We start from the raw sequence: 16,425 nt of genomic DNA on the forward strand, positions 1-16,425 counted from the left end.
GACAGACGTACGGCCACGATGCTGAACTGTACGAGAAGCAGAAATCTTCAATAAACTTTTCCTGTAAATAAACTGCAACGGAGTGAGGTCTCTTGTGAGCTGGGACCCGTCCTGGGTGGCCGTGACAGTAAGTCCCCTCTCCAGTAAGTCCCCTCTCAGAAAGCAAAAAATTTTTTTTGCGAAGCTCACGAACGGGAGCAGCCATGAGCGCTGAGGAGCAGCTGGTTGCACTGCGGGATCAGGTTACCGCTCTCACATCGGCAGTCATTGCTTCGCAGAAGAAGAATGACGACTTGGAGAAGACGTGCCAGGATTTGCAGGCAAGGTGGGAACACGCGGACAGGGCGGGGGCCCCAGGTTCCAGAGCGGAGGGCATTGCGCTTGGACGGAGGGGGGGTGCCCTGGTTCCGCATTTTAATGGCAACTTGCAAGACTATCCCAATTTCAGAGCGGACGTCGTATATGCACTGCATTTACTCCGTCACGATTTTAAAGATGAGGAGGAGAAAGTGGGGTTCATTGTTTCGCACCTGCATGGGGAGGCCAGGGCTTGGCTACGCAATCTGTGGCGCGAAGATGGACCGGCCCGTCGCAATTCAACTGCGTTCATCAAAGCGATGGATTCTTGTTTTCAATCCTCTGTGGATGTGGACATTGCGCGCCGTCAAATGCACGGGCTGAGGCAGGGGAAAGCGACTGTGCGCCAATACCACTCTAAATTTTTTGCATTGCTCACCGCCTTAGATTGGCCAAAGGACAGTAAGCCGGTCAGAGATCTTTTTTGGGAGGGATTGAGCCCCCCCATCAAGGATGAGATCGCTAGGGGGGACAGACCCCAGACCCTAGAAGACGTGGTGCAACGGGCTTTAGCTATTGGAATTCGACATGAGGGACGTCCGTGGCACGAGGAGGACGGGCCCCAAGCGCGTGCGCAAGCGAGGACTCTCCCTTTTGTGCACAGGGATTTCAGCCGTGCGCACCCCTCGCCAATGGGGAAGGACAGCGAGGAGCCAATGGAGATTGGTGGTGCTAGGGCTCAGAAGCCATCCCAGAGCCCTGTCCCTGGTGCAGCCAAAGCGAAGCCTCCTAGAGGAACCAGGAAGTGTTACATCTGTGACAGTGCGCACCATATGGCGAAAGAGTGCCCCCAGAGGCTCCAGAAGCACACTGCAGCACTGGCAACTGTAACAGCAGAGGTGCAACCAGGGGAGCAGCTTCAGGGAAACGACAGTGCCTGGCTGGAAGCAGAGCTACTGGGGCTCAGCCAGGCGGATCTGTAGACAAGCCCCCAGCATCACTGCAGAGCGTGGACCCTTTGCCTCCCAGACCGGCAGTTCTGCTCACAGCAACACTCCAGTTGCCTGATGGGAGACTCCTCGAGGTTCCAATAACGATCGATTCCGGAAGCAACGCCGACTTCGTGGGACTGCAGTTCGTTAAGCAGCACAACATGGCGCTCCTGCCTGCAACAACGCCTCTAAACGTGGTCACGGTAGACGGCAGGAAGTTGCTGGGGGGGCAAGTGGTGCAGCAAACCCCTCCCATGATGATGCAGATTGGCAACCATCGAGAACTTATTAGTTTCAATGTCACCCACTTATCGGACACACCCATCGTGTTAGGCATGAGTTGGCTGGAGAGGCACAGTCCCGCGGTTGCGTGGTACCAGCGGCAGATCACCTTTTGTTCATCGTATTGTGCTCAGCATTGCTTTCAGACCGATCAGGGAGGAGAAGCCGAGCAGCAGTTGCATCTGGGTATGGTGCAAACAGTGCCTCACAAGTACCAGGACTTCTTGGAGGTTTTCTGTGAGAAGGAAGCTGACAAGTTGCCGCCTCACAGACCTTACGACTGCGCGATTGATTTAGTGCCAGGGGCGCAACTGCCTGCTGCCAAGCTGTACTCCATGTCGGAAGACGAGATGCAAGAGCTTCGGGAGTTCATAGACCATAACCTCAAGCGAGGTTTCATCCAGGAATCTAAAGCAGCGGGTGGCAGCCCTGTGTTCTTTGTGAAGAAGAAAAACACGCCCCAAAAAAGGCTTATAGTGGATTACAGGTTCATAAACAGCTTGACTAAGCCCAAAGCTTTCCCCATGCCCAAGATTGACGACCTTTTAGCGACCGTCAGGAGGGGCAAGATTTTCACCAAGCTGGACCTACGTGGAGCTTACAATCTCATCCGCATCCGGAAAGGAGATGAGTGGAAGACCGCCATGTTCACCCCTCTGGGCACATACGAATACAGAGTCATGCCTTTCGGTCTCCAAAATGGCAGCCACGTTTTTCAAGCATTTATGCACCACGTGCTAGCAGGTCTCCTCTACAAGAAGTGTGTCTGCTTTCTCGACGATATCCTGATTTTCTCGGAATCGCCGGAGGATCACGATAAGGACGTGAGGGAGGTCCTGCAGAGGCTGAAGGACCACAGGCTGTACGCCAAGTTGGAAAAATGCCAGTTTGATGTCAGAGAGGTTGATTTCCTTGGCTACAAGTTGTCCGACGAGGGACTGGCCATGGACAGGGCTAAGGTTCAAGCGCTGTTGGACTGGAAAAGCCCTCGAAATCGGAAAGAGGTCCAGAGGTTCATCGGCTTTGCCAATTTTTACCGCAAGTTTATTAAAGGTTTTGCGAACGCGACGGCGGCTATCACTGACACCCTCAGTTCCAAGAAGAAGAAGTTCGTCTGGACCGAACAAGCGGAGCGGTCCTTCCGGACGCTTAAAGGTCTTTTCGCCTCCGAAGAGCAGCTGCTCCACGTGAATCCCGGCAGACCCATGCGGGTAGAGACCGATGCGTCAGACAGAGCGGTTGGGGCCGTTCTTTTGCAAGAGGATTCACAAGGCAACTGGAGACCGGGTGCGTTCTACTCCCGGAAGCTCAGCAAGACGGAGCGCAATTATACCATATGGGACAGGGAGTTGTTGGCCATTCATGCAGCTTTCAAAGCGTGGCGACACTTCTTAATAGGAGCCAAGCACACGGTGCAAGTCCGCACGGATCACAAGAACTTAGAGTATTGGCGGACGGCTAAGTTACAGACCCAGCGACACATGCGCTGGGCGGAGTTCTTTGCGGATTTCGACTTCAAAATAGAATACATCCCAGGAGACTCCAATGTTATTGCAGACGCGCTGTCCCGAAAGCCGCAATACTTGGAGGAAGCAGCTCCAATCGCAGCAAAGCACATTTTCGCACCGCAGGCGTGGACGTGCGCTACCATCGCAGTCGACCTGGACGCGGTGCGACGCGCGTTGCAAAGGGATCAGTTTGCACAGTCCAAGATGGAGGAGCTACGCGGAGGGTCGCGAGACAACGATGAGTTCCAATTGCAAGATGGACTTTTGACTCGTAAGGGTGCCCTTTACGTGCCCACCGACGATCTTCAAGCCAAGGTTCTGCAACAATTGCATGACGCCCCTACTGCAGGCCATTTCGGCAAAGAGAAGACGATGGAGTTGGTGGCTAGAGACTTTTGGTGGCCCCAGATGAGGGGAGAGGTGGCGGACTACGTCGCCAGGTGTGATATCTGCCAGAGGTCCAAACCAGTGCACCAGAAGCAGGCGGGATTGCTAGAACCGCTGGAGACACCGCAGCAACCGTGGGAGAGGGTAGCGTTGGACTTTGTTACGGACCTGCCCAGCTCCAGAGGTAAGACGGCGGTGTTGGTGGTGGTGGACTTGTTCACCAAGATGGCGCATTTCATCCCTTGTGCCAAGGTGGCGACGGCAGAACAGACCGCAAAGCTCTTCATCGATCACGTCTTCAGAGTGCATGGACTTCCGCAGTCCGTCTTGTCCGACAGGGGGCGCCAGTTTGTTTCCACTTTCTGGCGAAAGCTTCTGGGCATCTTGCACGTCAAAATCAACCTGACATCGGCGAGACATCCACAAACCAACGGTCAAGCGGAGAGGGTCAACGCGATCATGCAGCAGTACCTGCGGTGCTACGCCAACCAGCGACCTGCGGCGTGGGTGGACTATCTGCCGATGGCCGAATTCGCCTACAACAACACGAAACACGCATCCACCGGGGTGACGCCTTTCTTCGCGAACAATGGCCGTCATCCCAGAACCTTCCCGAGATTTGCGGCACCAGGAGGGGGGGGGCCTCAAGATGCCGACCACTTTGCAGCGGAGTTGCAAGAGGTGCACGAGGAGCTGCGGAGACATTTGGAGCTGGCAAAACAGGCGTATAAGGTGCAGGCCGATAAGCACAGGAGGGCGGGAGAGGACATCCAGATTGGGGACTGGGTGTGGTTAGCAGCCCACGCGATGCCGGCCAGGTCATTGGCCAAGAAGAAGTTAGGACACAGGCAGCTAGGGCCATATCAAGTTGAGGCTAAGATCAATCCGGTGGCTTTCCGTCTAGCCCTTCCGGAGGGTTCCAGGGTGCACCCGGTCTTTCATAGGTCGGTGCTCACTCCCTACAAAACCCCACACAGGTTTCAAGAGTCAGGAGCACTCCCAGAGCCACGTAGGAGGGCGCCTGAGGGGGGGGAATCGCCAAGACCAGAACCTCTTAACGAGGTCACAGAGATACTGGACTCGAGATGGGGGGAGGAGGGAGTTGAATATTTTCTAGCCAGGGAAGGCACTCCGGCCTCTGCCAATAGCTGGGTGCCGGGTTACGCGTTGGACGAACCCCTGTTGAAGGAGGAGTTCCATGCACTTTTTCCGCACAAGCCCATGCCCGAGGAGTATTTTGATGATTGGCTTTTCACGCCCACTTTGTCAGACAGCACGTTCGAGGGTTTCTCCTCACCCGAGGGCCATACGCCCGAAACAAGCCCGACCAGGGATCCGAGACTGGGGGGGGAGGAGACAGGCCCTTGTTGGTGGGTGGATCAGCCAAGGGAGGCATGGAGTCAGAGATGGATGGTAGTTCCTTGGCAGGCAGCGCCAGGAGAAGCAGTGATGGAGGAAGAGACTGTGAGGTCTGTGGGTGGGGAACCCGAGTTCGAACACACATATACGGAGATGACAGAGGAGAACGTTGAAGTGGACAACTTGTATCCTGAACCGACCCCGGAAGAACCACGTTTTCCTCAACCTGCACCCGGCGAGCGGGAGGGGGGAAGGGGGGGCTTCGAGGGGGGGATGGATGTCAGGGTTTCTGGGAGAGAGGAGGAGATGACAGAGGAGACGGAGAGCGAGTGGGAGGAGGGGCAGAAGGATGAGGAAGAAGATGACAGAATTCTGAGGGAATCCACGAGTCTGAGCAGCGAGTCAGAGGATTCTCAAAAGGGGGTTACCTTAATCAAGCAAAAGGGAGGAGAAGGGAGAAGCGGAGAGGAGCCCAGTGGAAGACAGACGCAGCAAGAGGCGTCTCAGCCGGAACGGAGTAAAGGGGGTGGAGTCGTCAGCCTCTCGGAGGGAGCAGGATTAGGAGAGAACAGAGAAAGGGGGTTGGAGCAAGGTGTTCAGCCGGAAAGGGTGGAGAGCAGAACAAGGGGTGGTGTAGCGGTCGAAAGAAAGGTCAGCAGCAACGTACGCGCGCCAAGTTCAAACGTAGAGGCGCGCGGAAGTGGAGAGAGCTCAGGGGAGGAGCCCGGCCCTAAAGCCAGAAGGAGGGGGGAAGAGGCGGCAGAGGATTCAGCCTCAGGCGAGTCACGGAGAGAGGGAACCCAGGGGGGCAGGAAGACCCTGCGGAAAAGAAAGGAGAGGAAGAGGTGGTCTAGAGCCAGGCTATTAAGTTGGTGTGGAAGAGGGGAGGAGTCAGAGGGGACTTCAGCGGTCTAACGTGACAGACGTACGGCCACGATGCTGAACTGTACGAGAAGCAGAAATCTTCAATAAACTTTTCCTGTAAATAAACTGCAACGGAGTGAGGTCTCTTGTGAGCTGGGACCCGTCCTGGGTGGCCGTGACAATCATGTTTTCAACATTCTTCAAAATGCCTATTATTCTTCATAGCAGACATATTGTCATGAACTGGCAGGACAACAGGGAAGGGGAAGAGGATGCTAGCGAGGGTTGTAGCCATCATTGGTACACAGTTGGGCAAGCTGAGGATGGTGAAGGAGACGTTGGAGTGTAGAAAGTACTCACAGGGTGACAGAGGATGGTGAAGGGATGGGGGTCAGTGCACAGGAACCAGAGGAGAAGGTCCCATCACCAGAGCCAGAGGGGGCCCTTCTCCCCATCTCTGGCATTCTATCCCATTCTGAGGGTAGCAATTCCAGTCTTGAGACTTCTTGTGGGGTTTTCCCACCTGATGGCCTTCCTCTCTGCCCTGCCTTATGCACCATCCCCTGACAGCCACAGATCATTCTTGGGCCATCCAACCCAACCTGTAGGTGCAACTCAATCCAATACACAGGTCCTTCTGAATATGCCGAATTTGGCTTGGGCCTCAGTCAAATCTGATGCACAGCCCTCAGGCCTAGTGAGAAGAGAGCTTAAGCACAAGACTTCAATCGGGCCACACACTAAGTCAAATATTGCTGTGGCACACAGCAAAGTTTCTTGGAGTTCTTCTCTAGGAGCCTGTGTGTTTCCACATTCTCCTTAAGCCAAGCTTTGGCTTAGGCCTATTTCTCTCTTAGCTCTGTCCTCTATGCTCCTTTCATCCTCTTTTATGCAACTTAGAAGGCAAAAAAGCAACTCTGTTTCTGCGCTTCCAGAATCTCCCTCCTGCAGTACACTTGGGCTTTGTACCAAACAGCTGGTGTGCGTGGAAAGGCAAAGAGCTTGACCGTCTCCTTCAACCTGATGATGATGATGATATCAGAAACAGCCCCCGATTTTGCATTGTAGTTAGACATGCTGTATAACATCTGTCCTTAGCTATGTTGACATTAAGGAGTCACTGCTTGGAAGAAGGCATGCAAAATGTACAGGGAGGACTCTAAATGCTGAACACCAAAACGGCTTTCTTAGCATGTCCCATTGCATTTGCTTCCTTTTAATATCTTTGCCAGATGAGCAGTATCTCTGTGACATTGATAGCGTCTTGTGTGGATGCACAAAGATGATGAAAATCAAAGACTTATTGGACATGACTTGCCTGAAGAATTCCTTAATGTGTTTTGCTGCCGTCAACTTAGACGCACATTCCTTCTGCAACCTCCTGAGTTACTTGACCAGCCAGGCCATTTGTGATGTAGCAAACCATGAATGTGTACACATAATCACCATGCGAAGAAATCTGCTCTCTCTTGAATGAACACATATATTTAGCCTTGCTCATTACAGTAATGAATTCCGACCTCCTGAAGGTAGTGCACAAACAGAAGAGGCACTCTCAACGGATACCCCTTTGACTAACTCCTCTTGTTCATTAGGTATCAATCATTAGCCGTAATTTTTAATATATGGGTAATTTATTTGTTAATTATTTGCCAGAGATTTTGGAGGCATAAAGGAAAGGGCTAAAATGCCATTAGGATGAATTACTAGACACAGAAACAGAGCAAGAGCTCAGTGGGAAAGCACATTTTTCACAGGCAAAAGGTCTCAGGTTCAGTCTATGATTTGCACGCATGTGTTTTAAAAAACTAATTACCTCTCTGTCTGCAGTCATAGCTGATCAGAGTAAAGACTGTTATCAACTGATTAATATGTAATCTATAGCCACAGCTACTGCCAAATAGTATTTTTCCTGTCACTGTTTCCATCAGGAGGATCACTACCAAGTCACTACTGTGGTTTCATTCCAGATGTTTGGTGATTTGTATTTTTGTCATTTGTATCATTCGTACCGCAAAAAGAGTGTGCATGGTGCCTTACATAGTTTCATAGGAGAGGGAGAGAGAGAAAAAGGAAGAAGGAAGGTCCCTACTTCCAAGGAACTTACAAACTACAATATACAATACAGAAAACAACATAGACAGTGGTAGAAGAGATAAGGGTAGGGAGTGGGGATGGACAGATATGTTGCTTATAGTTCTCATTTTTCAAATCTTAAATTTAGCTCTCCACATTTCTGACAATTTGAGTGCAAATTTATATGAACAAACACATCTTTGCATACACATTTGCACATTTTTGCAAGCAATTTCCCCTGATATACTGCATTTTGCATGTTATTTTCACTACTTTGTTGATTTTTATGCACATGTTCCCTTGATATATACAATTTTATAAACATTGTTTGGCTGGAGAACTGCTTTGCAAAATTCTGAAATTTGCGAAAATTGGAGGATCTCCATGCTTCTCTTCTTGTATTGTTTCAGAAAGTGCAAATGAGATGCTTTGGGCTTTATATGTGAGCTGAGTTGCATTTCTTCTCCATCCATTGTAGGGAGGCAATGCAGATTTACAACAAAAACAAAGCTATTGTTGGAATGAGTACTAGGGGGATAAGCCCAAGACTATCCTGAAGAAATGGGGTTTGGAGAGGGAATTGAAGGAAGTGAAAGCAGCAGCACCATGGCAATGGTCCATGATGGAGCAGCAAGGGCAAATGGACAAGATTGTGACGATGGCAGAGTTGGAAAACTGAAGGTTGCAGAGAAGGATATAATGAGAAGCGAGGGACATTATGGTATACAAGGTTGCAAAGAATGTCAACACAGGGGGACAAAGAGTAAATTGCTATCTACTTCTAAATCACTGGGTGATCGACTTCCGGAGGCGGCGCAAAACGGCAATGGCGGTCCTCTTTACTGTGTGAAGAGGGGCTCCGCGAAAAAGGGTCGTCCGCTGCGGCAAAGTGGAGACCCATTAAGATAAACCGCAGGCAGAGCGAGCCTGCGGCCGTGGGACTCGGCGGGTGCCAGAAGCCCCCCCAGAAACGAAGAAGGGACCTCGTAAGAGGCTCCGGAACGTGAAAGGGGGAGCGGCGCTGTGAGTTCATCGCTCTTTTCGCGGAAGTGAAGCCGCGCTGCTGCTGCCGATGAGCGTCGACCTTTCTTCTTGAAAAACATCGGAATTGGCTGCAATTTACCCGTGAGTAAGGGGTACCAAAGATTGGCTTTAATTTGATTAATTCGGCTGAAAACGGGAGGCGAGTAACAGGAAGTCCGTCTCCCGATCCTGCTAGCCAGAGCAAAGCAAAGAATTTGAAGTGGGCTGAAGCGCTTAAAAGAGACTCTGAAAGCAGAACGAAGGGGCATTAACAGACTGTGTACTTAGAAGTTAAAAGGATATATTGGTTAAACTTTCTGGTTTTTTTGCTACGGAACTTTCTCCCTACTTTTGAGCGATGTGGAGTTAAAGGGGATAACCGAGCTGTCGGGCTGCCAGTGTGTAAAAGGAGAACTGTCAAACTGCTGAAACTTTTTCTGGAGTATAAACTGTTACATTGATTGATACACTTGCGCTTTAACATTGATGCTGGAACCTTTCTGTCACCTTGTGGCACTATTTTGAAACAGAATTATCTGGAAGCCTCCCTTTTGAACTTGGGGATTACAAAGGTCGAAATAGGAACTTTAATGGCGGAAAAGGGACTTTCCTTCCTATGAAACTGCGAAACACCCCCCCTAGAGGAATTGCGGAGATATAGAGGTCTGGGAACTGTATCATATTGAGATTTTTTGCGGTTTAATTGTTTACATTCTGGACTGGCCTTTCTCATGGATTGAAAGACTATTTGACCTTGAACAAAGGCAGCTGGGGAATGAGTGGCTCAGGGAAAACAAGAGCAGCTAAAGCTAAAGAAAAAGATAAGAAATCTGGGCAACTTGTTCAAACAACGTTAACTCATCAACGCAGATCTTCTGTCCCAACTGTGCTGACGGCACAGGAGGAGGAAGTTGAAACGCCTGTTACAGAAGATATGGCAACTGGAGGATCTGATCCAGTCCTGAAACAAATTTTGGAACAATTGGCACTCTTGAACAAGAAGGTGGACGATCAGTCATCTAAAATTGACCGAGCTACATCCACTATCAGTAAGTTATCAGATCAGGTTTCCCAGCATACCCAGGCTATTAAGAAATTGCAAGGAGCTACGGCAGAGAATTATAAAATAGCTGCGGAAGCCAATCAAAAAGCTGAGCAAGCGTGCAAAAAGGTTGAGGAGATCAAGGGGGAAGTAAGACCTCTGAAAAGACAGGTAGGAGAACAGCAAGCCTACCTGTCACTGGTGGAACTGAAAAGTAAGGAAAGTAATCTCAGGCTGAGGGCCGTTCCAGAACTGGAGCAGGGCAACCTAGAGGGATTTTTGACGCTGCTATTTTCTAAATTTTGGGGGGTTGAGGAAGACAAAGACTTTAAAATTGTGACGGCCTTCAGACTGGGAAGATCGGTTAAGAAAGACAAGTCCAGAGACTGTTTGGTTGTTTTGAGAACAAGAGAGGAAAGAGATAAGATATTAGGCCTACATTTTAAAAAATCTCTGGAAGTAGAAGGCAAAAGGGCAGAAATTTATAGAGACATCCCTAAATATCTGTTGGATCTTAGAGCCTCATATATAGACTTGACCAAATTGTTAAGGTACAACGCAATTCCTTATAGGTGGGAATTCCCTCAAGGTCTATCATTCACCTACAAAGGAAGGAAGGTAAGAATTAAAACACCTGAGGACCAGCAGAAGTTCCTACACGACAACGAGGAGGACCTCCAAAAGGGAGCTGCAGCTTCTTGGCCCCCACCACCGGGATCACCACCAGGACGTGTACCATCTGGATGTGGACCGGCACCACACCCGTCGGGAACGGAGGGAAATTTAGACACCCAATTGTGATACCTAAGAATTAGACCAGGATGTCTCTGCAGCTTCTTAGCTGGAATATAAATGGCGGGAATTCCCCAGAAAAAAGGAAAAAAGTATTTCATATTTTGAAAAAAGAACAATTGGACATTATCTGCTTGCAAGAAACACATGTGACAAGACTCCACAGAAAAGTGTTAATTAATAAAAGATTAGGCCAAGAATTTATTTCATCGGATAAAGTTAAGAAAAGAGGAGTGGTGATATATGCAAAGGAGAGCTTGTCACCAAAATTTTTATTTAAAGACGAACAGGGCAGAATTTTGGCGATTGAAATTCAGACACAAGGAGAAAAGTTTTTAATCTTAGGAATATACGCCCCAAATGAAGGAAAATCGGAATTCTTTAAGAAGTTGCATGAGATTATGCTGGACTATTTGGATTACAACAACATCATTATGTTGGGAGATATGAACGGGGTTGTCTCAGTGAACATGGACAAGTCGCAAAGTGCTAACATAACGAAAGATGGCAGACTACCAAAAACCTTTTTCGAAATGACTGACAATTTGGACTTGATTGATATATGGAGGATCAAGAACCCTCTAGGGAAAGAAGGAACTTTCTTTTCTGAAGCTCACATGACATGGACGCGAATCGACCAAATATGGATAACTAGAGGACTGGCACCTAAGACTAGAAAAGTGGAAATCTGCCCAAAAACCTGCTCCGACCACAATGCTTTGAGAATGGAACTGAGATTAAATACAACCGGATCTTTCAGATGGAAAATGAATGACACTCTGCTAAGAGATCAGGAGATTGTCAAGAAGGCCCAAAAAGCTTTAAAGGATTATTTTGAAATAAATTTAAAGACAGCCGTGGAAAAAAGAATAATCTGGGACGCAAGTAAAGCAGTTATGAGAGGGTTTCTAATACAGCAGAATACGATTAAAAAAAGGCTCTGGAATGAAAAGAAGGAGAAGATTTTGGAGAAAATAAGAGAAGGAGAGAAAAAATTGAGATCTAGGCCTAAATCGAAGGAAGTGTTGAGAGAAGTGAAGTTTTTCCAGGCACAATATTCGAAACTGATAAATCAAGAGGTGGAATGGAAAATTAAACAAATGAAACAAAGATCCTTTGAATCAGCTAACAAGTGTGGGAAACTGCTAGCATGGCAGTTGAAAAAGAGACAAAAGCTTAATACAGTTACAAATCTAGAGATTAAAGGGAGAATGGTTCAGAAACCCGAGGAAATTAGAAAATGTTTCCAGAGATATTTCAAAGAACTTTATTCACAAGGGCCGCAAAAAGATTCTGAGGTGGATCAATTTCTCATAACTAATGGACTACAAAAAATACCCCCGGAAATGAGAGCAACTTTGAATTGTAATATTACGTATCAAGAAATTGAATGTGCCATTCAGAACCTTCAACTAGGCAAGTCTCCAGGACCTGATGGACTTACTTCCAAATATTATAAGGTATTGAAGGATTCGTTGATACAACCACTGTTGGAAGTTTGTAACCAGATTATGGAGGGGAGGAAGGCACCGGAAACGTGGAAAGAAGCTTTCATCACGTTGATACCAAAATTAGAAACTGAAAAAACCCAACTTAAGAACTACCGTCCTATTTCACTCCTAAATGTGGATTACAAAATTTTTGCAGACATTTTGGCAAGTAGGTTTAAGAAAGTATTAAATGAAGTGATTCATAAGGACCAAGCAGGCTTTCTCCCGGGCAGGCATTTGTTTGATAACACAAGAAACATCATTGACATTTTGGAATTTTTACAAACAAACTTAAATACAAGAGCGGTGTTGATCTTTATTGATGCGGAGAAAGCCTTTGACAATATCTCTTGGATGTTTATGAAGAAAAATTTGGAAAGGATGGGAGTAGGGCGGGGGTTTGAAAATGGAATAGAAGCAATTTATTCAGAACAAAAAGCTAAATTGATAGTAAACAACGTGGTGACAGAGGAGTTCAAAATTGAAAAAGGGACACGACAGGGGTGCCCTCTGTCTCCTCTGCTGTTTATTTCAGTCCTGGAGGTGCTATTGAACATGATTAGAAATGACCGGTTGGCACAGGGAATTGTGGTCGGAGAGAAACAATATAAACTGAAAGCATTTGCAGATGACTTGGTATTAACATTACAGGAGCCAGTCCCTAGCACTAAAAGAGTGTTAGAATTAATTTCTGACTTTGGTCGGGTGGCGGGATTCAAGCTGAACAAACAAAAAACTAAAGTTCTAGCAAAAAACTTGACAACTACTGAAATAGAGGAGTTCAGGAAAGAAACAGAACTAAATGTGGTTAAAAAAGTAAAGTACTTAGGGGTGTACCTGACCTCCAAAAATTTGAATTTGTTTAAAGATAACTACGAGAAATGTTGGTCAGAGATCAAAAGAGATTTGGAAACATGGTCAAGATTGAAACTTTCCTTGTTGGGTAGAATAGCTGCTATAAAGATGAATGTATTGCCGAAAATGTTATTTTTGTTTCAGGCCCTTCAGATCGTGGACAAGGTGGAATGCTTTGGAAGATGGCAGAGGGATATTTCTAAATTTGTCTGGCAGGGCAAAAAGCCCCGAATAAAGTTTAAAATACTAACTGATGCGAAAGAAAGAGGGGGGTTTGCCCTGCCGGACTTGAGGTTATATTATGAATCTGCAGCCTTCTGCTGGTTGAAAGATTGGATTTTATTGGAGAACACCGATGTCCTCGATCTGGAAGGGTTTGGTAATGCTTTTGGGTGGCATGCATATTTGTGGTATGACAAGGTTAAAGTTCATAGATCGTTCAAAAACCATATTGTCAGAAGAGCAATTTTTATGGTCTGGACAAAATACAAAGACTTATTGGAGAGTAAGACTCCGAGGGGGCTCTCACCGATGGAGGCCAAAGCATGTAAAAGACTCAATATGGAGGCCCACTGGCCTAAATATTGGGAAATAATTGAAAAAATTGGAGATAATTGGAGGTTGCAGAGTATGGAAAAGTTAAAAAACAAGGTGCGAGATTGGTTGCACTATGCTCAAATTCAGGAAGTTTTTAAAGCGGACAAAAAAGTGGGTTTCCAGGTGGAAAAATCGAAATTAGAGACAGAGTTGCTAGAGCCAAAATCTAAGTTACTTTCGAGAATGTACAACTTGCTGCTTAAATGGAATACACAGGATGAGACAGTTAAATCCTCCATGATAAAGTGGGCGCAGGACCTGGGGCATAACATTATGTTTGAAGACTGGGAAAGGTTATGGAACACCGGGATGAAATTCACGGCATGTAGTGCCTTGAAGGAAAATATTATGAAAATGGTATACCGGTGGTACATGACCCCAGTCAAGCTTGCAAAGATATACCACCTGTCGGACAATAAATGTTGGAAGTGTAAGGAGGAGGAAGGGACATTCTTACACCTCTGGTGGACCTGCCCGAAAGTGAAGGCCTTCTGGGAGATGATACATAATGAATTAAAAAAGGTACTCAGATTTACCTTACCCAAGAAACCGGAGGCCTTCCTCCTGGGCATGGTAGACCAGAGAGTGGCCAAGAAAGATAGAACTTTCTTTATGTACGCCACTACAGCAGCAAGGATCCTGATGGCAAAGCACTGGAAGACACAAAATTTACCCACGCTGGAAGAATGGCAGACGCAGTTGATGGACTATATGGAACTGGCCGAGATGACTGGCAGAATCCGAGACTTGGGAGAAGAAGCAACGGAGGAAGTCTGGGAAAAATTTAAGGACTATTTGAAAAAGCATTATAAGTTGTATGAATGTTAAAAAAATGCTCCTTTTTAGGAAACTATAGCTTCAGCATTTGTAAACTTTTGAAATGGAAAATAAGGTATAAGAAGCCAGAGGTGGTGTAATGAAATAACTTTATTGTGTTGAAATTAAAAGTTTAAGGATTGGGACTACAATGTCCTAGAGATTAGATATCACGATAAAATGAAAGATACATTATTGTGTTTGAAATAAGTTAACAAATTGCTGATGTTTTGAATGTACAGAGAATGCAGGGTTCGGAAGATGGGGGAAGTCCACTAGATCTATGGAAATTTGTAATTGGAAGTTGGATTCTGTATTTCATAAACTCAATAAAAAATTATATTAAAAAAATAAATAAATCACTGGGTGATCTACAAGACTTCTGACTCCAGATTGTTTAACAGCAGCAACAACAAAAGCAATTTTCCCCACCTAAATTAGGTTGCTGAACTGAAGAAAGCTAAACAGTTGGCTTGCTCATTTTGGGATTCTAGTTTTTGAGGGGCGGGGGGTTAAGTTATAACAAGCCTAAAGTCTTTTTCCACCTTGGTTCAAAGGGTAAGCAAAAGGAGTTTCAGCTGAACAGGGAAAGGTACATTTATTTTTATTTAATAAAATATATGCAACCATTGATTGTAACGAAAGCCCTAAATGGTTTTCAAGAACAATTAAAATTACCAAGAAAAACAGTTAAGTAATTAAAATCATGTAATAGACTAGACAGACGTTAAAATACATTACCATCTATGTGTCTGGATAGAAGAAGAAGAAGAGTTTGGATTTGATATCCTGCCTTTCACTCCCTTTAAGGAGTCTCAAAGCGGCTAACATTCTCCTTTCCCTTCCTCCCCCACAACAAACACTCTGTGAGGTGAGTGGGGCTGAGAGACTTCAGAGAAGTGTGACTAACCCAAAGTCACCCAGCAGCTGCATGTGGAGGAGCAGAGACGCGAACCCGATTCACCAGATTACAAGTCTACCGCTCTTAACCTCTACACCACACTGGCTCTCCACACTGGATAGGCTTGCATTAACAAAAATATTTTAAGCAGATGCTGAAAAGAGTAAAGCGACAACATCTGCATGATATCAATAGGCAAGGAGTCCCAAAGACCAATTTCTTACAAGTGCAGAGTACTATGCTGCACCTGTAACAGTGCCAGTCCCACAGATTGAAGTGGTTGAGTGGCCTGTATGGAATAAGGAGATCTTAGATCTTACATATGAAGCAAGGACGTCATATGATCTGAGCAATGGAAGTGGTGAATGGTTCTGGCAGTTGAGTTTTGTATGCATCTGAGAGGACTGAGGCATGGAAGAGAAGAGGCAAGAGGCAAGAAATAACCAGCTCATGAACCAGAGTTTTAACTAATTAGACGGGACACCAGCAGATATTTGAGGTGCTCCACAGGGGTATGTGATGCAGTTTGGCAACTGATTAAATGTAAGAAGCAAGAGGGGCCACTAGGGGCGCATTGGAAGATGGCTGACAATAACATCTCTCCGACCCACAGGGGGTAATTAGGAGGCTGTGATGGGAGTAAATAGCCTCCCTGCCCCCCCCCAGGATTGTGGGGGGGGGGGAGGTTGCCCGTGCCTGCTGTGCCCTATACCACCACTGAATTTGAGGGGATGGGGGCACTAGGCAGAATGCCCCTCTGTGGATCTCGGCACTCCTGGACGCAATATCTGATCTGCACCGCTAGCTGCAAGAACTTCAAAAGGAACAATTAGGAAGAAGTGAATGCACATATTTCAAGGAAGGAGGGGGAGTAAAGACTGCTAACTGAAGAGTTCTCTGATAAACAAGAAGAGTCGGAGGAACAAGAATCAATCATGAGAAGACAGCTAAGACTCTGTATGGCAAAAGGACTGATGGGGAGGGGGAAAACCTTTCTTTCTTTCCTCTATGTGATAAAACAAGAACCCCCCCCCATAAGTCAGAAATGCCCTTTAATGACTTAAGCTGTGGATTTACGTCTGTGTGGAGATAATTTTTCTAACCAAAGCATGTTTTAAGAAGAGCGTGGAAAGTTTAAGAGCTC

Source organism: Podarcis melisellensis (assembly GCF_964234715.1).
Source record: "Podarcis melisellensis genome assembly, chromosome: 11".
NCBI lineage: Eukaryota > Metazoa > Chordata > Lepidosauria > Squamata > Lacertidae > Podarcis > Podarcis melisellensis.